The 20,584-nt window shown below is 45.1% G+C and overlaps 1 protein-coding gene across 21 annotated transcripts in view; it reads right to left on the bottom strand.

Annotated features, from left to right (window-relative positions):
* FOXP1 (forkhead box P1) overlaps positions 1-20,584 on the bottom strand; it is a 434,335-nt gene that overhangs the window by 200,758 nt on the left and 212,993 nt on the right. The window lies entirely within an intron of this gene.

Below are 20,584 nucleotides of genomic sequence, written 5' to 3'. Positions count from 1 at the left end.
TTCCCTCTCAAGGCTAATTGCATCATCAAGGTCCTCTGATTAATCCTACCCTTCCTGTCAACTTTAGACCATCATCTAGTCTTTATATCACATATTTAAGTAAGGTGAATCACCACTGCATTACTGCACTGAATTAAAGCATCCTAACCAATTTTAAGCTCTTGAAGGTGTGAGAGATCAATACTTAAGAGCAGAATACATCTCTGGCAAAAGCTGAACCGTTAGAAATGGGCAAAGCCTCTAAGGCCTTGCAAGTTAGACCATGGTGCAGCTTGAGGGTTCAGTGGATGCCAAGTAAACCGAGCAGTTTCCAAACCAGCCAGGCTTTTGTGTTCTCCTCTGAACCTACCTCTAGGACAGTAAATGCAGGGAACCTGTCAAGGAAATGGAGCAGTTAAGTGAGAGAGAGAAACTGCTGTGGTGCCAGGAAAGCTGAACTTGCCTGCTGGAATGCACACAGCATCTCCTAGATGTCAGGTCAGGCCTCCACTCCATCCGCCTGGGGAAAGCATGTCCCTGCTGGTGCTTTTCCTTTGAAAAACAACTGTTGTTCGGCACCTGAATGGGCTCTTCACTTTGCTGGGCTAACACAGCCACATCTGAGATGTAGCTGGTGGTACACACAGAGAACAGCTTCATATCCACCAAACAGTGAGTAAAACCCAGCAGCAAAAAGATGGCCAAATCGACCCAGCACTGACACACTGCTCTCCTAGCAGCAATCAGTTGGCAGCTGAAAACTACTCATTTTCTGTTAACAAATAACATTTTCAAAGAGAGCCCTGAAAAGCAAGGGGTTTCACAACTGGCATCACTACAGCAGGGCACATGGCTGCTGGAGGTCTTTGCTTTTCCAACTGAGCATCCTAGCCAAATATGAGCTCAGGTGAGCATGTTGGCTGCAAGCAGTAAAACTCACGTGAGCAGCCCTCCGTTTTTCTCAAGTTATACCTTACTAGGAGAAGTCTGCAAGAAACAAGGGGAAAAAAAATCTTGCCTTGCCCAAGAACATGAATGTTAACAAGAGCCTATCAAACCCCAAGCCTCCTCTTGCCTTGCTGAAAAACAACAGCAAGTTTTCTGAACAGCTTTTGCTCCGTAATGGATCATTTCTGCAAAACCCAAGATTCCTGAGTTGACAGTCAGAAAAATCCCTCAGTTCTTGGAGACAATTTCATTTTAAATAGCTTATTTCTGTAAGCAGAGCATGAAGCAATTTCAGTCAACCTGACAAATAAGTAAGGCCAAGGATGTTGCATTTAAAATTCAGAGATAACTAAATAGAAGGGAAAAAAATGCATTTAGACATGATAGGGCTTGGAAACAGATTCCCTTCCACTCTTACACTGAAGCTAAACAGCCATGATATGATCAAACAAGTTTTCACTTTTGCCTTGTAAATAAAATCAAAGGGCAACAGTCCTTTTTCTCTGACGTCTGTAGTTAATAAAGAAAGAATAAACATTACCTACTCTTACATGAGGAGGGAGGAGGAGTGAACATTTCCTAATCTCTTTCCAAAGAGGATTAATCTGCAGCACATTTCTGCCCCAAATGCTAAGGAAACGAAACATTTTTCCTGCAGTTTTCTGAAGGGGTTTTCTAACATATCAAAGCCTCACCTGAGTGCATTACAAAGCCCACAGCCTTCAGGTGCGACTCCACACTGAAAGGCGGATGGAGCTTTGGCTGCACTGGGGGTGGGGAAGGAGAGCTTCTACCCTGCAGGTGAAAAACAAAACCTCGCAACATTTCTTAGGTCCCATGTATCTGAGTGATACCAAATGCCTCACGACCACGAGTTAATTAGGGCTTACAACAGGTCTATAAAGTAGATGAGCTGTTACTACCGGAGCTCTCGGGCGGCCAAAGCCCCCATTCATCGGAGAGCCTGACATGCAGATGGGTGTGATGGGACCAAGTGTGCACTGAAGCATTCGCTCCAAGTAACCTAGCTAGCATAGCTGGGAAAAGTCAAGGAGGAAGCTGGGATAAGGTGTCTGTGGCCCATGCTGTGTCCCTGAGCTGCTCACCCACCTGTGGAAGGGAAGAGGGTGAGGAAACTATTTGCACTTTAAGTATTCTAAGCTTACAAACACTCCCTGAAATGCATTACCAAAACAGGCAAGAGCCCATGCCCGCTGACATGCCCATTCCTCCCAAGAACTCAGTCATGAGATTATTTTTTTAATTATTACTTTTGAGTGGAGCATTTACATCTCTGATTCTAAATAGGCTTCGGCATTTCGGCAAGGGGACTGAATGCATGACCTCACAGCCTTGAAGAGTGATGGCATCAGCCCAGCTGCCCTTGTCCTGCCTCTGGAGAAGCATCAGTTGCAAATCAGGTAGGTTGCAGGGAATAGGTTTAGGAGAGATGGACCCTTATAATCAGAAAAAAAGATGACAGCTACAGCAAGGAACAAGAGAAACGTCCGGGCAAGACCCAGGGAGGGGAAGCAGGGATGAGTAGAGCCTGCAGAAGGGTTTATATTGCCTTTGAAAAGCAATATTCACACTGTCAGGTAAAACCCAGAATATAACCCGTGGGAGGACAGAAGATGCTACCTTGAAGAAACTTACTATTACAGGATTAGCAGCTACAATCCCTCCCTCTGAGGACACCAAAAGCCAAAATCTGGCCTGAGGGTTTTAGGTGGTGAGGTTTGTCCAGGCGTGTCAGTAGGAACTCCACAAGGTACAGAGGAGAATACTGTCCAAACCTGTATTATCTAAACAGAGGTGTCATTAAAATATTAAATATTTCTTCTAGGGGGAGGAAAAAAAAAAACCAACCCTCCAGAGGAATCCAATGCCAAAACACACACATTTCATCTGGGAGTAAAACGTGCCCCTCAAACGCTTCAATTCTACTGCACCATGTATTTATACCATGTTTAAAAAACATTTGTCAAGCATATAAAAAAAAAAAAAACCCAACCCAGAAGTTCACTGTCACACAGTTTAATTCCCTATATTCTGCCTACATGTATATATAGGGCCAGTTTGTCAGGGGGTGGAGGTGTGTAGCAAAGCACAATCTAGCGAGACATGACACCATAACGGTGAACAATAAAAGCAAGCGCAGCATATGTGCTGGACATTTGGTGAAAATAACCCAGCTACAGCTCCAACTTGGGTACATTTTCTCGTGTAGAAGTTGGGAATTCAGTTTCTGCCGTAATTCAGCTTAGCCAACAGTTAGGCTGTTCTCAGCTCCTCTAATTACTATTTATTTGGGAATTCAGAGACTCTAGGAAATCCATCTTTACTTTCCATCTTTATCTACAGAGCCAAACGAGCTGAAATCTGGGGTTTGCTTCTTTTCTTAGTGCTAAGGGCTTTTTCTCTGTTTGGCTGCTGAGTTTCTCCCTGGCTACAAGATCTGAAATGGTAACAATAATTATATTTCCTATTTCATTACCTGTAATTGCCCCTTTGATCAGAATCCTACGCCATTTAACCACATTTATATGGTCATCCTCCACATGGGTTCTAAATACAGAACAAGTCATTTTCCAAGGGAGAGCTGCAGGACATAGGTTTCTCCTTCCTGCACACACAGAGAATCCCATACATTTGGCACCAATTTAGGTCACTGTCGTTTTCTTCTTCCTTTTTGTATTTGTTTCATTGTAAAAGCAATGTAAAGCTGGGAGAGACTGCTCACTCCTTTGTATTGGCTTCCTTCACCCAGCCTGTAGTGCACCCACCCAGATTCAACCACAGCTTTTCAAAAGCAGACATCCATCAACAGAAGAAATGTCCCACAGCTGGAAGAGATGAACAGTGGCTATCTGAGCTTTGCTGAACATACACAACCAGCCTTACCTCGGCATGAAGCCTAGGAAACTCCTCATATGCAGCCTTCCTGTTACTCCCAAAGCCCATGGCTACATTCTGTTTGCAAAGAAGCAGGCGAGTTTCTCTAGCTGGCAGACTGCCTTCAGGTTGGTCTTTCTCATGCAAGCATCTGTGCAAGGAGGACAAGATTGGTTGTCCCATCTCCGACAGCTCTGGCACTGGCTACTAAGCATGTGTTTGTTGGAGCCACATCAACAAAGTCTCTGTGTTTGTAGCAGGCCTTTGCACACTGTACCCCTGGAGCAGAAGAACCCAGGGCCAGTAGACACTGCCCTTCCCCCATGCAAAACAGAAGACCACTGCCTGGGACCATATGGTTGTTAATAATGGTAAAGCCTTGACGAACTTCAGAGGCCTCAAACAGAGCTGCTTTTGATTTAGGCTGTGCACCTGAAAGCAGCATTTGTTTTAGTCAGCTTCCTCAAAGTGATGATCTCAGGAAACTACACAAGCAGCCCAGCTCAAGAATGTGCAGCTCTCTGGAAAAAAGAACACGATTTTTGAAAGGCCATCCTTAGGGTAAGGGTTTAATTTGGAGGGGAAACCAAGGCAGAGCCAAATTCAACAGAGCCAGAGCTGAAGACTTGCACCTGAGGCAGGCACACACCACAAGAAGAGCTGGTGACCACACAGCATGTGCGCACCTACACTGCTGCTCTATGTAGTCCCCAGGTGGGAGACGAACAGCAGGAGCAAGTGAAGGGGCTAAGCACGTGGCTCAACCCAAGCGCTTTTACTACCAGCTTGAAGCATGTTTGTTCAATGAGATTTCATCACATTGCTTTGTCCACTCAGCCAGTTTAGACAGGCATTCACATTCTCCAGTCACAGGAAAAACTGCTGCTGGAAAAGGAAGAGAATATGTGCAGCCAGAAGAACTAAAAGCTTGTAGATTAAAGAAACCCCAACAGCTACTTGACTTGGACCACTTTATTTTGTGTACATCCAGGACCAGCAGCAACAGGCAGACTCGCACAGACTTCCAAAACATCACCCTTTCTAGGATGCTCCCCGGGTCAGCCAACCACCTGCCACTGGGAACTGCTACAAAGGTCTCTCATGCTGGAAAAGCAAAGCATCTGTGGGTACTTCCAAGGGCTTCTCATCATAAATACCTGTCCACCACCTACAGCCACAAAAAGAAGTGTTTACAAATAGGAACGAACTGACAAGAATGGGAGCATGAAATCTTCACACTTCAAAGCCTGCAGTGAATTTGGTTCAGGCAGACTTGGAAAGGCAACAGTTTGGCACTTGGGTAATTTCAATGGCAGACAACTCTTCTCCTTAGCTAGTGGTAAACACAATCACAAATTCCTTGAGCTTTTTTCTCTGGATAACAATAAGAGACTCTATGCTGAAAAGCATTACAGAGATAGAGATCAGAGGTCTATTTTTGTTTCTATGTCTTGACGCCCATGACTTTGATGGGGTAAGTATATTAGCATATGATAAATTACTCTTTAATCTGTTCTATTTGTGATTCTAGAGGGAGGTTCAGTGGCTTTGCTCTCAACCATAAGTATTTCTGTAAAGAAATACTTGTTTTGCTGGAAAAGGGGAAGAACAAAGCTGTTTGTAAACAAAGCTGTAAAAGGAGAAATTATCTCCCATGAGACCCAAAACTCCCCAAAATAACTTTCTGTAGAAGGCTGCCATTACCTAATGTGAAAAAATTCTCTGAATCCAACAATCTTGCACTAGACAGAAATGCTCAAGCAGGGCTGCACAGTACATCAGCTGAACTGGTATCACTTTTAATTTCCCACCTGATTGGGTTGAAAAGGTTGCAAAGTGTGGAAGGAGAAGCTTACTGAAAATTGCAATCCAGGATCAGATTAAAGAGGGAGAATGATACAGGGGAAAATCACCTTCATAAATTAGTTTCTTTATCCAGAAAAAAGCTCCAAAGGTCCTGCGAAGGGAGGAAGGATAACATGTTTTATTAGGATAAAGGGGGTAGGAGAAACTATGCCTGAAACTCCCTTTGTAAAGACCACACTTACAACCAAAATCACTTTGTGAGAAATATTTTTACCTCCCAAGAAGATTAACACTGAGGTTTCTCCACAGAACACCGTACAGATCATTGTTACATCCACTAAATGCCAAAGAGTGTCAAAAGAGTTCTCTTACCACTCCTCTCAATCCATCCCACTTTCACCTGTCTGCTTGGGCCAGAAAGCTCTCTGTGACCTAAGACACAGATGATCAGCATACTCATTGCTACAGAAGCTGAAGACACAGCACCTCCTTTGCAGCCTATGACATCCTGAAGCAAAACATACATTCTCTTTAGAAGAAAAAGAAAGGGTTGAACTACAGGGACACTGACAGAATAGATGAAGTCAAGAACTCTTTTTTCACAAGCTTTAAAGGATGAATTTTTCCATAATTATACTGGAGTATTTCTGACCTTCTGGAGTTCCTGGGGAGAGCTTGGTCTGCATTGCCCAGTGTTGTGAGAAACTCCTTTTCTCCTTGTGCCCTTGGGTGGAGTCAGCTAGCACAGCATTTCATCATCAACCTGAGTAGCTTGGGGCTCTAAGCACAAAGGGCAAGGGAAGAGCTGCTGAGTTTTGTCTCTGCTGCGTGCTCACATCTGAACCCCAGGTCTAGCCTGACAGCCTCGGAGAAGGAACTAGGGAAGCCTTTTGTTTTCTGGGCACATTTTGCTGAAGTGGACCCCAAGCTTTGACACTGCAATCTGAGGTAGTCCACCCTGAAGAACTGGCTGGCATATGTCTCTATCTCAGCTCTGGTAGAAAGCAAGGGCCCTGTGACAGCCAAGAACCAGACCATGCCCTGTGCTTGTACTTGTCTCCACAAACGCTCTTCCTTGTGCTGGCCATCCACAGAAGAGGAACAAAAGAAGAACCTGAATCCTATATGCCAGCATAGCTGGTGCTCAGGGCAGTAGGCTCGTGGGGAATGATTACCATGTTTTTTAACCCAGAAAGGGGGGGGTGACAAATTCAGCAGGGCAGTTAGATCACCATTGGGCTGCACCTCACTGCAGCGCAACCACAGCCAGCGCATGTGCATGGTCAAGCTACCATGGAATGGCTGCTGGAAAACAAAATGGCATGTGAGAAATGCTGAGCTGAGACCAAGTGTAGGCGGGAACCATAAAAACTGAACTCTTGTTAACTGCTGGACAGTTGGTACACAGCAGACCCTCCCATTTGTTTGCAGCGTACCGTAAAGGGGTGGAGGCGAGGGCGATGTGCATGCTTTGGAAATCAGCAGTTTTTACACTGTTCACCCAGGAAGTTATTAACTTGCATGTTTGTGGGCAACTGCATGAGCTATTTTTGGTCATGGGACCCTGTGTAAGGAAAGGATTGCAAGGTTTTAATAATGATCTTTAGTTAACTTGGTTACCCACACAACAATGGCTTTCTGAGAGGCCAACTGCTGCTACAAACTTGAGACAGGCTTTACTTCCAGAGGTATTAAACTATGAAAATATCTAACCATAATAGTAAGCAGCTATAAAAAGAGCCCTGTTTATTTCACATGATTTCTTTGTGTGCCACAGTGTTATGAGAATACTTTAGCTCAATGACAACATGGTAAATTGGAAAAAGATTAACCATTTAAGCCAGCACTTACCAGTTCATTTTTGCTTGGTGGTGGTGCCTTTTATTCTTTCAAACCCTCTTTTTTTTTTTTCCCCACTAACATCAGCAGGTGTAACAACACACAAACACCATTATTTTTAAATTCAAAATTAACCTGATATTAAGTTTGATTCATGTAAGGGCCAGGAAAGGAGAATCTGGGGATTATATAGAATGAAAAACCCAATACTGAAGATTTCAATTCCATGTGGCGGTACATCACATAGGTAGATTTAGAGCTCACACTCCCAACACAAGGAATAATCTGGTCTCTCCCATCTCTGTGAAACTGCAAATTGTACCCAGTAACTTTTCTGCAACAGTGGAGCATCACAGAATATCCTACAGAGAAGGTCAGACCCTCTATGTTGCTCTATAGGGCTAAGACGGTGAAGGCTTTAGAATCATAGAATTAAACGTTCAGGCTGGGAAAGACCTTCAAGGTCATTGGGTCCAACCATTAACATAACACGACAAAGTCCACTGCCAAACCACACCCCTTAGCACCCTGTCTACACATCTCTTCAATCACTCCAGGGTTGGTGAGTTCACCACTTCCCTGGACAGCCTGGTCAACCCTTTTGGAGAGGAAATTTTTCCTAACGTCCAACCTAGTCCTCCTCTGGCACAACTGGAGGCCTTTTTTTCCTCATCCTGTCACTAGTTAGTATGAGAAAGAGATCAACATCTACCTCACTACAACCTCCTTTCAGATAGCTGTAAGGAGCAAGAAGATCTGCCCCGAGCCGCCTTTTCTCCAGGCTGAACAACCCCAATTCTCTCAGGCACTTCTTACACAACTTGTGCCCTAGACCCTTCACCAGCCTTGCTGCCCTTCTCTGGACACGTTCCAGTGCCTCCATGTCCTCCTTGCAGCGATGGGCCCAAAACTGGACACAGCAGTCAAGGTGAGGCCTCACCAGTGCTGAGGGCAGGTGGACAATCACCTCCCTAGACCTGCTAGCCACGCTAATGCTGATCCAGGCCAGGATGCCCTAGAGAATCCCTTTCGGCATTAGGATGCACCGAGAAAACAGGGGGGGAAATAAAGATTGCATTTGTTTGCGGGAAGACCCACACTGCTCCACGGAGAGGACACTTCCACCCTTTTTAATCCCAGCTTCTTAAAGCAACACTCAGTAAGATAATGAATCCTTTAAATGTTACATCTTGTGTCTTGCATTATTGTGGTGCAGCAACTCTCCACATCAAACAGTCATCAGCACTATTACAAAGTGGGCTTATAAGAGACTGGCTGAAAAGGCGCTGTGTGAAAAGAAGTGGAAAATTAAAGCTGAAGCAGTCGAAGAAAGGGCTTAATTTACTGGCATGTACAGTATGCAAATGAGATTACTCTCAGCTTAACTGCATCATTTATGTCCATAATAACGGCATCATCATTACAGGGCTCAAATTAAATTACACCATAATTAGCATATCAAAGTGATTGGTTAAAGTTTAAAACAAATACCCAATTTTGTTAATGAACAGCTGTAATTGTCATGTACACTTCAATGAAAACTCCCTAAACAAATATATGTTTTAGAACAGAGAAAGATTTTGAAGCAGACAGGTCTGCAGCAGCAGTAAATTGCCTAAAAAAGAATGACACAGACTATTCTATTAACGTTAATATATGCTCATCATTTTCAGGTAATAAAACATTCTATCAAAACAAGCCCTCGCTTTGGATTTTTTGCCTCTCTGACTCTTCCACTGCACTAGCAAGTGTCAGAGAGGAGAGGTGCTGGCCATGCCCAGCTTGCTCCACGCATGGGATGTGCTCAGCGCTGCGGCCCCCATCCACCCACACATGGAGAAAGCAAGAAGGGAAGAAGCAGAAGAAGATGTCTTGCTAACTCTACCCTGTAGACCAGGGCTGGAGTAAGCTGATAACATGATAACACATTAGGCAGCCTACAATTCAATTTACTCTAATCTAATCATATCTACGCTGCAGTTTCAGAGGTGGAACTACACCAGAGAAGTTTTTGCTGTTCTAGTCTCATTAAAATAAAGAGGGAGGTGGAACCAGTAGGTTTGTCACTGTCAGCCTGACAGCCAGCAACACATTTCCACAGATCCATCACTACAAATGTACACAGTAAATACACAGTTAAAGCACTCCTCAGGCAGAATGAGCCGTTAGGCAGGAGCAAGCCCAATTCTGTGGTATTTTGACAGTGTAGGTGAGCTCTAGCAGCCTCGGGGTTGGTAGTTACCACGAGGGTACCACGGCCACAGGAGCCCAGGGCCACTTTCCACGTGCAGAGTAAAATCATCCCCCTATGTCCCTCAAAATGTTTACACTGATATATTTGATTACGTGTTACTCAATATTATAGAAAGCGACATGGGGAAGTATATTTGGTGCTAAAACTGGGAATGCACTTTCAAATATACTTAACAAGGAAATTGAATGTCTTATTAAATCCGTATTATCAAAACACTGTTCAAAAATTTAAAGAAAGTAGCTTTTCATTTTATTCATCGAGGAATCCATTAAAGCCTAAGCTCTGAAGTAGTATGTAAATTATGTGCCTTTCAAGGTAGAGCTAGGGCAAATTCACTCCATCAACTAATGATGAACCTCATTATGTGCAGGGAGTATTCATAATGAGGAAACAAGCCACCCGCCATTCCATGTTCTAACATAAATCCCTGTAAAATGTGAATATCTCCACGTCTAATTAAAGGCTACTAATTCCTATCATCCCCTACATGGCCCAAAAAGCAAAAAAAACTAGAAATGTGTTGAAAAAGACATCCTTTGATTTTACAAAATGCATTTATTTGTGTTTATTGCTAATGTGTGGTAATGTGGGGTTTAAGAAAAATCAATCTCTTGTTTTAGAGAAGTTTGGGGGGGGGGCACACACAAAAGTTTAGTTACATTATCTGATGTGGTCTTTCATTTTTAAAAAGAGTTTTTGACTAGCACAGGTCAGGCTGCATAGCTCAACAGAAAAATAAATAGAGGCAGAGTAAAGAAATCTCCAGGAATGAGGAAGAAATAATATTTTGAAAGAAAGAAGGGGGGAAAAAAGAATGAAAAAAGAACAGTTTAGTTACCCAGGTTTGCTCTGGAGCTAAGACTTCCTAAAAATAAATAATCCAGATATCCCCTAACAACTGGCAAGGCAGGCAGCAGTCAGCAAGAGGGAGAGTCAAATTCAGCAACACAACATGTATTTAACATATTTTTTTGAGTGATCCTTAATTTAGGAATAAACTGCATCCCTTCCAAAATCCTGCAGCAGTCGGGGATGGAAGACAATGCTGCGTGAGAGAGGCTGGAAGGGAAGCGCTCTTCCCCAGACTTACCTAGATCTGTATTTATACCCGCGAGCGCAGCGTCCGCTCCTACGATCAAAAATGTATTTCTGATTAAGTTACATAACACCCAGCGTATCTATCACCGCCAGTCCATTCGCTCTTGCACTGAATTATGGATTTGCTCTCTTGTTCCTCTCAGTATGAAAGTGGACAGGTTCGCCGACTCCCCCGAAGGGAAGGCACGCCACTCTTTCTGCTTTTACTGCTCTGTATTAGTATTTCCCTGCGTTCTCTAAACAAACCGAAGAGCGCAGCAACACCTAAGAGTGTTTCAGGCTGCAGGATGAGAAAAGCACCCACTGAAGCTGAACCACACATGGGCTTTAAAAAAAGAAGGAAGGGGAAAAAAAAAAAAAGGAGAAAGAAAAAAAAATGTCATAAAGGGATGGTTTAAGAAAAGCGATAACTCCTCGCAGGGCACGGAAGCACTTGGCCAGGCGCAGAAAGGGCTGCGGTACCTCGGACTCTATGCCAACCGAAAAGTTACAATCCTCGGGTAAAAATTACCCCTCACTCTTCAGCCCTACAACAGCTTATTTAGCATTCACAGAAATTCAGAGCTGCCAAGAGGAGTATGCGCATGGAAACCCACAAACGCAGAAAGACAAAACCATAAAAATCACTATTTGAAAGAATAAAGCAGAGCACACAGATTAAAGTATTTTAGCAACGCCAATTTTCTAGAAATAACAAGACACTGGGGGAAGGGGGGGAGGGAAGGAGGGCGGAGAAGGGGGGAGAAGGGGGGAGGAGGGGGCTCCGGCTTCTTTAAGTTGCATAAAAATCAAACTACGCTCCATAAAGCTGCTCCCCTGCACGCCCGCTCCTTCCTCCAACTCCAGCGAGGGCTTTGGTACTGGGTTGGGTTGTTGGCTTTTTTTTCCTCCTTCTTCCCCTTCTCCTTTTAGGTCAACCAGTCATGCACTGGGAAGACAACCCTCCAAAAATAACTTGTCCCTCCCCCGGAGCGCGGAGTTGAACAACCTACCTTTGTTCTGGCGCTGCAGATAACAACCGGCACCGCCACGGGAGCCGCCGCCGCCGCTCAGCGGGGGCTGCCCGGGGGGCTCCGCGGGGCCGGCGGCACCTGGCACGGCGCGGAGCGGGCGCGGAGACGTCCCGCCGCGAGGCCCCCTCCGCGCTACCTCCACACACACACATACACACACACACCCCCGCCCCTTCCTTCCACGCCGCTCCCCCGTCCCCACTGCCGGGATGATCCACGGGCAGAGCCGGGGACACGATCGCACCCAACGCGCCCCGCCGCACCAACAGCCCCCCCCACCCCCCCACCCCGCTCTCCCCAAGCCCCGCCGGGCACCGCGCAGGTTACATACGGGGCGGGGTGGGGGGTGGGGGGAGAGCCGGGTGCCGGGAAGGAAGAGTTCTGCAGGATTTATTTGACACTTATTTTCCGGGCAGCCCTTTTGTGGAGTTGCGCCGTTTGTTTCTTATTGTCTGAGCAGCAGTTGGAAGCGTCTCCCCGAGGGGGCCCCTCAGCCCGGCTCGGCCGCTTTGACAGGGAGGTAACCATATTAGGATGTGTATGGCAAAGTAAACAATAACAGAGTTGCGATGAAATGGAAATATTCCCTCCCCCCCCCCCCAAGCAAATAGTGTCAGTCCTGTTTTTAGCCCTTTCCCACTAGTTTTGTCTGCTGCCTTAAGCAGGCCAGTTTAAAAGAAATAAATAAATACAGAGGAGGGAATTAAAAAAGGGGATGGGGTTAAGGCAAGTGGTCTCAGCTTCCCAACTGCTCGCTGCTCAAAACGTTATGGGTCACAACGGGAAAAGGAGGGGGGGGGGGGGGGAAGCACTTTTAATAGCCAAATAAAGACATGACAGTTTAATCACTGAAAAGAAAAAAATAATCCAATAGTGCCCACATGCATCGCCCAGACCCACGGCAGAACGAAGGGGTGACTGGAGATGGGGAGGGCAAAGACACTAGAAAAGTCCAGTGGCGTTTGACACAATTCACAACAAACTGGTGGGATGAGCTAAGTTTTGCAAACCTCTGCAAGTCTGCTGGCTTTAAAGCTTTGAAGTTGCTGGATTTACAGGATAAAGCACTTGAAGCAAATTGTAAAATGCAGGTGTCGAGTTATTCAGTTTAATCAGAAACAGAGCTCAGAGCAGTCGCCATGCAAAGGCTTCCCCACCAGCACGGCCGAAAGAGAACTTCTGCAGTGGGCAAACACTTTCAAGTCAAATTATATTATTTTAATACCTCAATTCCACGTCCTAGGCAAATTATCAAGAGCAACAAGTGTAGCATCTTTGAGAGACAGGGCAGCTGCTGGTGGCTGCTGCGTGACAAGGCTCAGAACTAGCCTGCGAGGGAACTGCAGCTATTCCACAGAACAAGTCTGCGCGTCTCGGTGACAGCAGATAGGGGCAGCTCTCTGGTGCAGCAGCCCAGGACAAGCTGTTGAGCTGCCTGCACCACCACTCAGCATCCTTCAACACTCAATAGCAGGTAAAATAGAACGCTCCTCTGGCAAGGTCTTGATGAGAGAGATCACCAAAGCTCTCTGCCTGTACCAGGCACCGGTGTGATAAGATACGCCGCGAGGAGAGGTTTAAGGTGGATAGGCAAACAAAGTTGCTATGATATCAAGCTCTCAATTCAGAACAAAGACACCGTTACTCTGACAAATACAACGCTCACTTACTCGGCCAAATTCGCTCCTGCTCGGCTAACTCGCAGCACTCAGAACATTAGTGTTGACATCTGGTGGTACCCTCTGCCTTTCCACATGGCACGTGCCTGCGCCATTAATGCACTTCACATTTTTCAACCATCTTGCTGTAACCTAAACACCTCTGAAACAACACCACGCACTACCCATCTGTGCCTCATGTGCAACAGCCCCCCCCCCAATAAAAAGTTAACTGAACATGCCAATATCAGAATCCATAAATCATAGGACCAAGTCACAGTTCAAAAGTTCAAAGACATGATGGCCAGTTCACTTCGTCGTAGCACTCAACCAATAATAACTTGACTCCATCACTCCTCATAGTATAGACAATTTCATAGCATCATTTTCATTAGCCTGTCTCACTGAAAATTGCCAGCTATTTAGGTATACGCTAAAATAAATTAGCCATTTCATCGAGCACTGTGATTCTTATAAAATACATTAACACAATACTCAATTTTCCAGTTGGAGTAAATAAATAAATCAATAAATTCAATAGAGTAATTTTTTTTTCCCTTTTCTTATTGTGGAGCTTCAGCTCTCAGCATAAAGTGTTTTTATTGGGTTTATTTGTTTCAATAAAAATTGAAATGGGCCACTGATCTTAGCAGTAAGATCTAGGGCAGGGGGTGGGGAAACAACCCAGCCCTAGTTAATAGTCAGAAAGAACACTGTGCAGTTCAGCCAACTGGCAATATATAGTTTTTGGTCAAAAATCATTTTCATTACAGTTATTAACCAGCCACTCAATTTTGAAGGGTCCTTCTCATCTCTCGTGACCCTTCCTAAAGAGGGGCAGCGCTCTGAAGCCTTATGAGAAGCCCTTTTACTTGAAGGGGAGGAGACTCAGGTCTTGCCAAGCCCATCCTGATGGGCTGGGGGCAATCCTATTCTGCTTTGGTTCTTCCACAGACAAACGAGGTGTGGAAAAGCTCCCAGCACTCACATTCAATTTTAAGCACTCATAGAATATTACATTCAGCATGGCTGTGGGTAAAAGCATTTGACATCAGAGATAAGATGGCAGAGGAGGACTGGGGAATATGTAGAAGAGATCATGGAGACCCTAATGACTTGATTCTTGTAGAGGGCTATTGTCACTGGCTCTTTAGGTCTGTGTTGACCTGAAGACATGGCCAGTAGTTTTTATGTCTCAGTGGATGACAAGTGATTTGATGATGACATCCTACAGCACAGCTTAACTACATCCTTTAGGGACCTCATACATCATTTATAGCAGCTCCTGCTCTTTGGAAGAGCATCTTCTTGTAGAGAAGCAATTCCTCTGCCTTGGGTAAAGCATGCATTGCATGAGGGCCTGAGCAATAGGATGATTCAGAATTTGGCCCAGCAAAATGGTCGCTCATGGACAAGAACCCTGACTGTATGGATGTTCCTGCTACTGTAATAGAGGCAAACACCAACCCCCTCCAAAACTCTCCCAGTCCTGGTAGTGAAGAACTTGCGTCAAGTCCAACACACAAACCACAGGCTTTACCTGCTCTGTGATGAGGACAAGAAACAGGAAGAGACAAAAGACATCCCTTGTGATGAAGTGTTGAATCCTTCCTTAGCAGTGGAAAATCCAGATGTATTAACTAACACATCTCATTTAAGCCCATAAAGGTTTCACCTAATTGTTTCAAAGAGGCTGCCTGTGAATAACAGTTTGTAAACTGCTCGGTGGTAACGGGAGGGTACTTTTTGTTCATATTCACTCTTTAACCTAAGCAGAGAAAAAGTAAATATCAGGTCTCAATTTTAATGACTGACTATAAATAAAAGCTTCTACACAAAATGCAGAGTTTGCAAAGATAACGACTTTAAGTATGATGTCACTAGTGACCTGCTGAACTACATGGCACATGTCAGACAGACGTCTGTTTCTTCAACTGCAGCCATAAATTAGTAGCCACCAAATCTGTTCTGTCAAGAAAACACAAAGCTTTCCTATTCAGATAAAAGTTTAATGACTGTTTCAGTGTAGGTGTGTGAGTTAAGATCACTATTGATGGGGAGGATCATTGGCAGGGTCGGCTGCTCTGTGCTGTAAATACTGCTCACTGTCAAATGGAGCCTCCTTGGCCACGCAGAGGCCACCGAGCTGCTGAGCCCCACCGCGTTCACCTCCTGCAAAACCAACACACGTGGCTGCAAGTTTCCACAGTGGCTTTGGCTAAGTGGCTACAAAATTTGGAAGATCAACCTTCTTGATGTGACCATGCACAAAACCAGCAAAAGCAGGAGGCGTTTCTTTCATACCTTAGAGGTGTCACTGAAGAACTTCATACTTGTTTGGGAGTCAGCAGCAAAGCACATTCCAAGTGAGTGCAAGAGAAGAGCTTCTGCTTCGTCTTCTCTGACCTCTGAGCAACATTATTTCACCCCAACAGGATCCAAGCCTGACACACAGGGAAGGCTTTTCTCTAACTTTACACTGATTAAGATATTAGTATTTTGAAATACAATATAAGCATACTTGTGTAGAGCCTCCCAGCACTGTGCATGTGAATGCATACATACAGCATCCTACAGGTGTGACACCAGCTAAAGGACCATGTCCCATCTTAATTACCTTGTTTTCATCTCCTTAGCAAATTTGCCAGCTTTTAACCATTTGCATCGAATTCTTCCTTACTGAGCATTCTGTCACAGGCCAAAGTCTGGCAACAAATGCTCCTGAAAGCAGAGATGGAGACCATCACTGATCTAACATGGTAAGTAACCCTAATCACCACTTCTTCAAGAAGCCACTGAGCTCCCAAGCATTCTTCAACAAGGCCAAGCGTAAAGTCCTGCACCTGGATCGGTGCAATCCCAAGCATAGATACAGGCCGGGTGGTGAATGGCTGAGAGCAGCCCTGAGGGAACAGACCTGGGGGCCTGGATTGATGAAAAGCTCAACATGAGTTGGCAGTATGCATGTGCAGCCCAGACAGCAACCATATCCTGGGATGCATCAAGAGAAGCATGTCCAGCAGGGCAAGGGAAGGGATTCTTCCCCTTTGCTCTTGTTGGACCCCACCTGAAGTACTGTGTGCAGTTCTGGAGCCCCCAACACAAGGAGGACATGGAACTGTTAGAGTGAGTCCAGAGGAGGCCATGAAGATGATCAGGGGGCTGCAGCAGCTCTGCTATGAGGACAGGCTACGAGAGTTGGAGCTCTGAAGCCTGGAGAAGAGAATGCTTCAAGGAGACCTTATAGTAGCTTTCCAGTATCTGACAGGGACCTACAAGAGGGCTGGGGAGGGACTATTTACAAGGCCTTGTAATGACAGGACAAGGAGTAAAGGGAGATTTAAACTAGATATTAGGAAGAAGTTCTTCACAGTGAGAGTGGTGAAACACTGGAGCGAGTTGCCCAGGGAGGTTGTGGATGCTCCCTCCCTGGAGGTGTTCAAGGCCAGGTTGGGAGAGGCCTTGAGCAACCTGTTCTAGTGGGAGGTGTCCCTGCCTATGGCAGGGGTTTGGAAATGGATGATCCTTGAGGTCCCTTCCAACCTAAACCATTCTGTGATTCTATGATTTGAGCACAGACATGAAAACAGACAGGTAAAAGTCTTCAGTGGGAGGGAGACAGGTGGGTGGCACTGTTCCTCACCTACTGCCTTCCTCTTCCTCCTCTCTGACCCCCAGCCAGAAGGCAGGGGTAGAGGAAGCCACCTGATTTGAATAGAGAGGAGACACTGCCAGCTCAGGAAGCAGGAAAATGTACAGACAGGGACAAAGAGGCCCAAGAGAAATGAACCATGACTGCCTGAGCACATCACTTACCTCATGGTAGGGGCTGCATATGGTTTTTTTGTCTGTTTACAGAGGAACTAGAGGGTTTAATCCCATTTGGGACATTTTTGGAAACCTGTAGCTTGGCCAACCTGAGATCAAGTTGTGCAGGCATGTCCACAGCAAAACTCCCAACTTCAGTGCCTCCTTCCCCAGTTACTCTTTTTAGTTACAAAACACAGAAAAGTCTAAGGCTGCCTGGCTAACTGGTGGTGAGCATCTTCTCATGCAGCTAGGCAGCATCTACTTGTCTAATCCTTTTCTGGAGAACAGTGGGCTGGCATTTAGTGGTACATCTTCTCAACAGAAGGGGCTGCTCACTCTGGTCTTTTCAGTAAGAGAATTAGGGTTGGGTTTTTTTTAATGTTGTTGTGCTATTTCCCACAAAACATCATCATTGTTTTCTCATATATTATCCTACGCACAGAAGTGGCAAAAAGCTTTATGTAAAACAAAGAAATCCCCAAACCAAAATGCAGTATTGCTATGTAACAAGCCCCATACAGGAGGGAGTAACTTACCAAGGCTTTCACATCAAATGGGTCCATGCCCTTCAGCAAACAAAGGCATATTGCCTTCGCCTCCTTCCAGCCTCTCTATAAAACAAAACCCCAAAGCAACCCCCCTGTTGCCTCAGCTGACCTCGCAGGCAGAGCAGTCCCTTCCGAACTCAGCGTGTCCCACCCGTGGTGCTGCCGGGCCCTGCGGAGGCTCTGCTCCAATGCTCACAGAGATTTCTCACTGGTTAGAGCTCCAAAGGAGCTAGAGCTTATGATAAGCAACAGCATACTTAACAGTTACATATTACTGTTCATGATAATGCAATATTTCATTTGGGTGATTTAGAAGTCCCTCTTGACCAACTTAGAGTAAGACACCAAACGCTTCATCAATCACAACCATTTTTGTTCTCAATCCAGTGCAAAAACTACAGGGAGAGTTGAATTTTCAGCAATTCATTGGGGAGGGTATTGCTACTGGCACTGAAAATCCTCCTATCTCACCAATTTTTATGTTAGATTCAAATATATTTTCTTTCTAAGCAGCATTCCATTTTCCTGCCTCTCTCTGCTGCGTTTCTTATCGTGGCAGGGTGAAAGAGTATCCAATTTAATATCTGTTTTGCAGGACAGGAGATTTCTTCATATCTTATGCACTAAGGAAAGCTGCAGGGGATGGCTTAGCAGGCTGAGCATCAGGTTTTAAATACCTAGACTCCCTGGAACCACAGATCCCATCAGGTCGACTGAGCCCTTCATGTTTCTGGGGTAGATAAATTAAGTGTCACACTGTTTACTTTGCTGGGATCTTTCCTGAGACCTCTGCAGTAAGGGTTCTGCCGGTCCTGCATGGAGTTGAAAGTTAAAGTCTCGTGGTTTAGCACAGCATCAGGTGCCACCTTGATCTCACTAATGCTAATAGCAATTCTGCCATTTCTGTTAAGAGAAACAGTCCAAAATCTGCTCCCAAAACTTGATGCACCATTACTGGATGACTGAAAAATTATTCAATGGCTTATCTACCTTGGTTTAGTGACTGGTAAAGGGAATAAAAAAAGCATGTACACCTCCCAGATGCTTAATTCATAAGTTACACAAAACTGTCAGATCTATGGATGACATCATCATTTTTACAGCCTGATTTTTCTGGTTGGAGGTAACCCTGTGTTTCTGCAAAGTCATACCCTCAGCCCACTCACACATGGAGGCGATGGGCAAGCCCACCCACAGTCACTTACAATGGAAGCCTTACAGAAAGAAATCAACATAGCAAAATAGCCCAAAATGATCATGAGAGACAAAATGTTCATAATAATAATCGCAAAAGTCAGAGTTTTGACATGTGCAAAGGCATTCTGACATGTGCAGAGAGATGCTGAGGTACTGGAATGTGTCCAGAGAAGGGCAACGAAGCTGGTGAGAGGCCTGGAGCACAGCCCTGTGAGGAGAGGCTGAGGGAGCTGGGGTTGTTTAGCCTGGAGAAGAGGAGGCTCAGGGGAGACCTCATTGCTGTCTACAACTACCTGGAGGGAGGCTGTAGCCAGATGGGGTTGGTCTCTTCTGCCAGGCAACCAGCAACAGTAAAAGGGGATACAGTCTCAAGTTGTGCCAAGGGAGGTCTAGGCTGGATGTTGGGAGGAAGTTGTTGCCAGAGAGAGTGATTGGCATTGGAATGGGCTGCCCAGGGAGGTGGAGGAGTCGCTGTCCCTGGAGATGTTCAAGAAAATCCTGGATGAGGCACTTAGTGCCATGGTCTAGTTGATTGGATAGGGCTGGGTGCTAGGTTGGACTGGATGATCTTGGAGGTCTCTTCCTACCTGGTTGATTCTATGATTTGTATACCCATGTTCACATACACACATACTTCCCCTCAACCTTGGACATGTCACAGAGGTCCCCTCATCCACAACAGGTCTGATTCATAGAGGGTAGACTCAGTGATGAAGAAAACAGGATGTTTTGAGGAGGGCAGCTGTAAACACACTTGAGACCTATTCCTGGCCTTACTCTTTCTTTCCCAGCTATCATTATTTTAATGGATTTAGATACACAGAAGATTCTGAGAAAGGAGGATGAAGGGAAATAAAGTGTAGCAATAGAAAAAAAAAATTCTTCAAAATAATTTCCCTTTTATGTAGAAATTAAGCAGAAAACATACTGCTTTTTGTTTTGGCTATGAGAAAGAACTCTTGCTTGATTTGTTTCCACAAAAGCTGACAGTACACATTGCCTCCTTAGGGTACCAGAAATAGTAATTAGCAGTCCTAAAATGCTGTGTGTTGTGGTGACATACCGAAGGTCAAATGTGGCTGTTGGCTGTACTGGCAGTAATTCCTTCTCAGGTGGCTTAGTGCAACTCCTACATTTTCCTCCCAAACTACACAAGGACCTGCTGGAGCTCCAGCAGGACACCACATCAGCCTACAGACCTTACTGGAAGAGGGCAGGAGATGGGACATGAAACAGCCCTTTGGCTCAGTTTACACACTGTCACACTCAAACTGGTTTTAAATGTTTGTTTGGGTCTCTTTGTCTGACCAGCAGACATGGCACCAAAACATCTCAAACCATCTCCTATCCAACACAAGATATCCAGTGCTGCAAACATTATTTGCTTTGCAGAGGGGAAAAGCTCCACACCAAGAAAGAAACCAAACAAATATTTCTGAGTAGGGCCTGTTTTTACTGCAGTGTTTGGTACATTTGTCTTTTGGAGGCAGGACAAAGACTTTCAGAAAGCAAGACCATGATATTCCCTGTCAAACCTCT

This window comes from Pogoniulus pusillus, chromosome 16, assembly GCF_015220805.1.
Source record: "Pogoniulus pusillus isolate bPogPus1 chromosome 16, bPogPus1.pri, whole genome shotgun sequence".
NCBI lineage: Eukaryota > Metazoa > Chordata > Aves > Piciformes > Lybiidae > Pogoniulus > Pogoniulus pusillus.
This window is presented reverse-complemented; position numbering and strand designations above follow the sequence as displayed.